The 8724-nt window shown below is 49.5% G+C and overlaps 1 pseudogene; it reads left to right on the top strand.

Annotated features, from left to right (window-relative positions):
• The first annotated feature begins 1356 nt into the window (after positions 1 to 1356).
• LOC147974126 (uncharacterized) lies at positions 1357 to 6080 on the top strand (annotated as a pseudogene).
• Positions 6081 to 8724: the final 2644 nt, after the last annotated feature.

Raw genomic sequence — 8724 nt, 5'->3', positions numbered from 1 at the left:
CGGGGAGCCGAGGATGGGCCGGGCCACGGCCCAGGAGGCCGTCCACAGGTGAGGCGCGGGCCAGTAGGTCGTCCGCAGGCGAGGCGCGGCCCAACGAGCGAGGAGGAGCCACGGTCCGTAGGGTTTCCCCCCGGGAGCCGGACTCGCCGCCGTCGCTGCCGCCGGCGACCCGGCCGCAGGGACCAACCACGGACTATGCCAGGGAATGGATGCCCGGAAGCACAGCGTGGAGGAGCCGAAAGAGGCAATGAAAGGGCGGAAGAGCGATGCGCGTACCACCGAAGCCGCGAGGAGGAAATCACGGCGAGCCACTGGCAGGGCCGGAGACGCCGGGCTTCCGCAGACCACCGAGCGGCGCCACGACGAGCGAGCACGACCCTGGTCGGAGCGGCCAGCCACCCTCCCCAAGACCGCGGCCGACGGCGACGAACCCCTCCCGTGCGCAAGGACGTGCCTTGAATCCCACCGGCCCGAGTCGAGCTCGAGGGCGGCGTCGGCGTCCGCGGCGGCCGCGAGCCGGCGACTGAAACCCTCACGTGGGGGGCTGAGCCACCGGCCCGGCTGGGCCTAGCGGAGCGACAGGAAGCGACGGGCAGGGGAGAGGGGCGTCCAGTCAAGGGAGACAGCGGCTCCTTGTAGGCCAGATCGGCCCAGCGCACGCGAGGGACGGGGGCCGGGGCGGGCGAAGGGAGGGGAGGGACGAACACGTCGCTAGGCGCCGGTGAGGCGGGGGGTGCTCGGACACCGGGGGGACGTCGGAGCCCGGGGAGGCGGCGGGGGCGTCGACCAACGGAGGCGGGGGCGAGCCACCACCGCAGTCGCTAGGGCGCGCAGCAGCCATCTTTAAGCGTCAATTAGCCCCGGATCGTCCTGGTTTATTAGCCCCCCTCATATTTAGTGTCATACTTTGACCATGATTTTAACTAAGAAAAATATAAGTTATACATATTAAGAATAATATCAACGAAAACTATGTTTAAATATGAATCAAATGATATAATTTTTTTATAAAATGCGTTAATATTTTATTAGTTAAATCTATGATCCAACTTTAACATAAAATACAAAAAGGACTAATAAATCGAGACGGAGATAGTACACGCATAACAACTGTAGTTTTCCTAACAGTGTTATACGTGTGGCCCACATGTCCTGAGCTCCCTGTGGCTTAGTCCACGCAGCTGGCCTTCGGGGCCTTTTCTTGACCGAACCAGAAGAGATTCTTCTTAGTGCAAAACCATGGGGATTCTCTTCCCTGAACTGGCTGAGTTTTTTTATTATACGCATGACTTATTGCAACAAAATAGCTATTTTATTAACACAAATATTAACAACATAAAGTATAACTTTAGTTTTATGAGCTGTATAAACAATTGTCTGTTCTACCCAACAACTGTAGTGGGTGGCGAGTTACTATACAAGTTTGCAGATGAAGAGGAGGAGATGCATAGAGGCAAACAAACAGGAAGCAACGGTTAGGATGTTGTTAGAGCATCTCCAGCCGCGCCCCAGAAAGGACTCCCCAAGCGAGATTTTCATGTCGGCGCAGAAAAATCGGCCCAGTCGCGCCCTCAGAAGCCCGATTTTCGCCGACCTAGGCTGAAATTAACGCCGGCGGACCCGGGCCAAACCCGGCGCGCTGGGGGCGCTCGGAGACGCCGGGGCGAGCGGTTTTGGCGCGAAAAAGCCGTGGGCCCGCCGCGTCAGCGACACCGCGCGTCGTCTTCCCCCCCCCCTCCCCCCCCCCCCCACGCCTCGGTTTCCCGCGGGGAATCAATGGCAAGGCTGCCGCGGGTCAGCTTTACCATTGATTCCTCACGGGCGGCGCGTCACGGGACGGCGCCGATGCCTCCCCTCCCTCGCACGCGTACACACGGGCGCGACGCGGCTATAGAAAGCCAGCGGCTTCCCTCGCCTCTGGCCACACCAGCCCTAGCCCTAGCCGCCCTAGCCGCCGAGCTCTGCCTCTCCCGAGAGCCGCCGCCGAGCCCCCCTCTCCCGAGCACCGCCGTCGAGCCCTCGCTCTCCCTCCCTCTCCCGATGGCCGATCGTTTCCCCGAAGATGAGGCGGCGGCCAACGGCTTCGGCCGCCGCTCGCTCCGCGAACAGGAGTCTTGGCTCCTGTTCCAGGCGAACATCCCGGCGCCGCCGGACATGCGCGCCGGGCCGACGGGCTGGAAGCTCAGCAACGGGGGAGTGCCCATTCCCCTGTTGCCCGACGCCGTGGCCAAACCCGGGTACTTCGCGGAGGAGGTCGACGTCGTGCGCGCCTCCCTCACCGCCGCCCAACTCTCCCTCCCCCAGTACGCCGCCGACAACCATGCGGCTTGGGCGGCGTACTTCGAGCGCCGTCAGCAGCAGCGGCTGGCATCCACCAACGGCGCGGCGATGGTCGGCGGCATGAAGAACAGCGAGGGGCGCCGCCTGTGGTGGGGCGTCCCCGACCGCACACTCGAGGGCGTGCTGACGCACCTCGAGGGCGGCAACGACCCGCCGTTGGCGTACCCCCCAGCGAGGGCGGCCACCCAGGCGCACCATCGACGCGACGGGCCATGGGGGCCAAGGAGGTTCGGCTCCTCCTCTTCTTCCTCCTCCTCGCGCTCTTCGTCGCACTCCTCCGGCACTCCGGCGCTGCTCGGCGTCAAGGCCGAGCCCGCGGCGGAGTCGCCGCTCGGCCGGCGCACTCGCAGCGCCGGCATTGTGATCAACGAGGGCGGTCGGCGCGCCTCCTCATTGGCTCCTCCTCCGCGCTTCGTCAAGCCAAAGACGGAGTCGGGGCTCGCGCCGGTGAAGGCAGAGCCGGGGCTCGCCGCCGTGACGATGGAGCACGGCGAGGTCGAGCGCGATGACGACGCGGCCCTTGAATGGGCACGCCAGGACTCCCTCAAGATGGAGATGGAGCGTCAGTGCGCCGCCCTGCAGCGCTTCGCGGAGCGCCGCCGGGGCCGCGACGAAGTAGAAGTCGTCTTCATCGACGACAGCGACGACGACGACGCGCCGCCGCCGCCACCAGTCCGTCATGGCGACGCCGGGTCCAGCAGGGGCGTCAGCGTCAAGGAGGAGAAGGCCGCCGACGAGAATGGCGGCGACAACGGCGACTACTCGGTGTTCAGCAAGTTTCTTTTAGATTAGTTTATTATATATTTGCTATGTAATGAAAATCGGCGAACTTTGTCCAAATATATGCCCAAGTTGGCCAAAATTTGTCGTGTTTAGCCGAACTTCGCCGAACTGTGCCAAAATTTGCTATACTTTTTTTATTTAATCACGCCTGGGGGCGGCGGCTGGGGACCAACTTGCGCCTAGGCCCATTTTTTGCGCCGGCTCACCCCCAGGCAGCGATTTTAGGCGCCCCCTGGGGGGCCAACGGCTGGAGATGCTCTTACAGTACAAAAGCATGTGTGATACAAGAGAGGTAATGATATCTATCCTAAGATTTTAAGTTCATATTAAGATAAATCAGGTTACAGCGGAGCAATTTGTGTTCACCCAAAAAACCGTGTACTCATTTGGTATTTGTTTTGAGATCATGGATGAACCCAGACTAGCAATAATAACATAAGCTGAATAATTGTTTTATCCGATGCTAATAGCTAAGCAAACAAATCATGTGGAGATGGATCAAATCAATATTACGCTAATTTCTGAATAATAAGAGTAACAAGATAACTATTTCAGAGAAGACATGTTTGATAAACAAGCATGTATCTTTGCAGGTTAAGGCGCATTACATCACACATGATGACATTCTTGTTGGTCTTGTAAACTTGATAAAGAAGCTCAAAATAAAGAGAATTGTCATCGGTTCAAGGTGAGATCTTAAATGAACTCATCCCCCAAAAAAGAGCATTCCCTCTTGATATATGTTACTTGAGCAACATGTACACAATAAATGTATTAAGTTTCATGCATAAACCAGTAGAACCAAAAGTCCAAACTTCAACAACCCCTCTCACGTGTGGCTGGATAAGGCCTAACATGGACAAAAGGAGTGCAAGCAATTTTTTACTTAAATTCCGAAAACTGATATTTGAACCCAAGACCTCTTGGCATTGATACCACATTAAGTTCATGGACCAGCCAGTTTACCCAAAAGACCGTAGACCAAACTGATGGAGAAGGGCGGGCACTCCCCTCACTTCTAGGCTTCTTCAGGCCTTGGACGTGCGATTGATGTAGGATGCAACTATTTCTATTTAATAGTGCGTTGTCTAGGCCTTGAATTTGAGTCTTGGCTCTGATGTCATATTAAGTATCATGCACCAACCAGTAGAACCAAAAGCCTGAACTGATGAAAAAGGTTGGGCAATCCAAGTATACTTCAACAAAATGAATAGTACCTTAGCGCATATAACTGTATAACACTGAAGCAAGTTATGCAGGAAAATGGCAAAGCAAGAGGAGCTTCGCAAATGCTGTCGGGTTTGGGTCGTGCACAATGGAAAATACATGTCCACTAGGTATACTTTGTCTTAAGTCCATAACTGCAGATGAACTACTCTTGGTAACATCTGGATCAAATCCAGTAATTACTTGATGATCATTCCTAAGTGCAGTAATGATTATCTGAAGCATACGGGACACATTGGATATAGGAGGAGCTCTGATCTGTTGGCGTCTATACATGAGTTAACTCAGCTGACCGAGGAATCTGATGAATATGCAACACCACCAAGTGATTTTGTAAGTGACCTTTTAGTAAAGCATTACACACATTGTTATCCAAAAGAGCATTACATATATGCAAATACTAATAACTGTTCCAGTTTACAAGTTTATGACTATGGTTCAGAGTTTTGGTCCTAACTTGTGGTGTATTCTCAAGTATGTCTCATTTTAGACAGATGATATCATGAATGGGGACGGGGTTATTCAGATGGATGGTTTTGAATCAGCAAAGGTATAACTCATGGCGTTCAGGACAACTACTAAAACATGTCTTTCAGAAAATCTTCCCATAAACAAATATCCAGGGTTTTGTATTCTCTTTGCTCTCTCTTGCAAATATCCAGGGTTTTGTATTCCATGATGTACTATGTATTTGAGCTCAATGAAGATGGCACCTCGAGCGCCTTTTCCTGTTAAAAAAATGGCATTGTATTTGAATTCACTCTGCTTAAGCATGTTTGACCAGAACTATATTTACCACTGCTGCCACAAAGGCAGGTTGATAAACTATATGTGGTAAAAAAACAAAGTGCTACCTATGACTTTTGAAATGTGCAATTTGCGTAAATAACATTAAGTTTTGCTACATTCCAGGATGATGTGCAGGAAGCTGAACAAGGTGTCGAGGAATCAAATGCTTATGAGGAGGAGATGGAGATTTTTTCTGAAGATGGCGCTGATAAATCTGATGAGATACAGAGTGCCAGAAATATTTCTGAAGAAGCTGCAAAATTGATGGTAGAAGTCACATGATGCAACTTTTGTTACAGTCCATTCCTTTTGAAATGTGAAACGGTAGAGCTTGGACAGAAAAACATGGCTAGGTGAAGGTTCCAACATATGAGGACGATAACACATTCAAAATGAAATTAGTACTGACGAAGATAAGCTAGAGACGTTGCGTTTCACGAACAGAAAAATAGGTGATAGAAAATCATGGGAACAAGGTGTATATCACACAACATTGGTAGTTTGGTACACCGTACACCATTGAATCTCTTCTTCAGTATGCAGCTTTTTGTTTTGTGCAGGATGAAATGGAGAAACTCCAAAGGAAATTAAAAGATCTGCAAGATGAGGCCTATAATCATGAACAAAGTATCTTGTCACCCAGAAAAGGGAATGTTTTGCTGAGGGAGAGGACCTTATCAAAAAAAGATACCCGGAGCTGCACATTCCAGATCACATTGCAGAGTTCCCCATGTCGCGTATTGAGGAAGCGACCAATAACTTCCACTCACAAAATCTCATAGGAGAAGGAGGCTATGGCGTCATAGTGGCCGTCAAGTTGTTGGGACCCCATGGTAAACAAGGTTTCCCAGAGTTTCAGCAGGAGGTAAATATATCGGGTCATTCATTTAACTGTCTGAGTATGCACACAGAATGGCTTAAGATTAACTGCAGAGCAATAAGCAAGTAGTCCACCCTAAAAAAAAGCAAGTAGTTCTATCTGAACTGTAGTAGAATCCCGACAGGATCCCTGTTTCTTCACTTCTTTTATGAGAACTGTTTCCTCCTTTGCATATATAAAAGAACTTGCAGAAGTAGGTAACAGACCTGCATACCTGGCTACTTGGCGAGGCATCATGGACGCAGAAAGGTTTGTGCCCTTCTAGAATCTCCCCTGATTCATATAATACAATAACATAAATGAAAGAGTAATGAAAACAAGAATTAAAAAGTAAAAGAATTAAAAAAATTATTGAGTTGTGTGTTTCATAATTAACTAAATCTCACCAATCATAGAAATTAATTAACAATGTTTACATATTCCCCCCACCAAGAAACAAAAATAGAAAAGGTGAAAATAAAAAAGTTAAAAACATCAAGTAAAAAAGAATAATATAGAAAATAGAAAATAAAAAATAACATTTAGAAGGAAAAGAACAACACAAAAAAGAAATGCAAAAAAAAGAATTGAGCGCTCATCTTCTTCGAGCTCCACCCTTTCGTACAACCCATATATAGCCCATGACAAAACCAAAAAAAATAAAAAAGGCCAGCATTCATAATAAAGCCCATACCAACCAAAAAGAAAAAATCAGCAATAATTAATATGGATTGTAGGGAGTATTGTTGGGTTTCGTAGTAATTTCAAAAAATTTCCTACGCACACGCAAGATCATGTGATGCATAGCAACGAGGGGGAGAGTGTTGTCTACGTACCCAACGCAGACCGACTGCGGAAGCGATGACACGACGTAGAGGAAGTAGTCGTACGTCTTCACGATCCAACCGATCAAGCACCGAAACTACGGCACCTCCGAGTTCGGGCACACGTTCAGCTCGATGACGATCCCCGGACTCCGATCCAGCAAAGTGTCGGGGAAGAGTTCCGTCAGCACGACGGCGTGGTGACGATCTTGATGAACTACAGCAGCAGGGCTTCGCCTAAACTCCGCTACAGTATTATCGAGGTATATGGTGGCAGGGGGCACCGCACACGGCTAAGGAATAGATCACGTGGATCAACTTGTGTGTCTAGAGGTGTCCCCTGCCTCCGTATATAAAGGAGTAGAGGGGGGAGGCTGGCCGGCCAAGGAGGAGGCGCCAGGAGAGTCCTACTCCCTCTGGGAGTAGGATTCCCCCCCCCCCCAATCCTAGTTGGAATAGGATTCGCGGAGGGGGAAAAGAGGAGGAGGGGGCCGGCCACCTCTCCTAGTCCTATTAGGACTAGGAGAAGGGGGGAGGCGCGCAGCCCATCTAGGGCAGCCCCTTCTCTTTTCCACTAAGGCCCACTATGGCCCATATAGCTCCCGGGGGGTTCCGGTAACCCTCCCGGTACTCCGGTAAAATCCCGATTTCACCCGGAACACTTCCGATGTCCAAACATAGGCTTCCAATATATCAATCTTTACGTCTCGACCATTTCGAGACTCCTCGTCATGTCCGTGATCACATCCGGGACTCCGAACAACCTTCGGTACATCAAAATGCATAAACTCATAATATAACTGTCATCGTAACCTTAAGCGTGCGGACCCTATGGGTTCGAGAACAATGTAGACATGACCAAGACATGTCTCTGGTCAATAACCAATAGCGGGACCTGGATGCCCATATTGGCTCCTACATATTCTACGAAGATCTTTATCGGTCAGACCGCATAACAACATACGTTGTTCCCTTTGTCATCGGTATGTTACTTGCCCGAGATTCGATCGTCGGTATCCAATACCTAGTTCAATCTCGTTACCGGCAAGTCTCTTTACTCGTTCCGTAATACATCATCTCACAACTAACATATTAGTTGTAATGCTTGCAAGGCTTATGTGATGTGTATTACCGAGAGGGCCCAGAGATACCTCTCCGACAATCGGAGTGACAAATCCTAATCTCGAAATACGCCAACCCAACATCTATCTTTGGAGACACCTGTAATGCTCCTTTATAATCACCCAGTTACGTTGTGACGTTTGGTAGCACCCAAAGTGTTCCTCCGGTAAACGGGAGTTGCATAATCTCATGGTCATAGGAACATGTATAAGTCATGAAGAAAGCAATAGCAACATACTAAACGATCGGGTGCTAAGCTAATGGAATGGGTCATGTCAATCAGATCATTCAACTAATGATGTGACCTCGTTAATCAAATAACAACTTATTGTTCATGGTCAGGAAACATAACCATCTTTGATTAACGAGGTAGTCTAGTAGAGGCATACTAGTGACACTTTGTTTGTCTATGTATTCACACATGTATTATGTTTCCGGTTAATACAATTCTACCATGAATAATAAACATTTATCATGATTATAAGGAAATAAATAATAACTTTATTATTGCCTCTAGGGCATATTTCCTTCAGTCTCCCACTTGCACTAGAGTCAATAATCTAGATTACACTGTAATGAATCTAACACCCATGGAGCTTTGGTGCTGATCATGTTTTGCTCGTGGAAGAGGCTTAGTCAACGGGTCTGCAACATTCAGATCCGTATGTATCTTGCAAATCTCTATGTCTCCCACCTGGACTAGATCCCGGATGGAATTGAAGCGTCTCTTGATGTGTTTAGTCCTTTTGTGAAATCTGAATTCCTTTGCCAAGGCAATTG

Source organism: Triticum urartu, chromosome 5A (genome assembly GCF_056163025.1).
Source record: "Triticum urartu cultivar PI428250 chromosome 5A, HENAU_Tu73, whole genome shotgun sequence".
NCBI classification, from domain to species: domain Eukaryota; kingdom Viridiplantae; phylum Streptophyta; class Magnoliopsida; order Poales; family Poaceae; genus Triticum; species Triticum urartu.
Note: the sequence above shows the minus strand (reverse complement) of the source record. Positions and strands in the feature narration are given on the sequence as shown.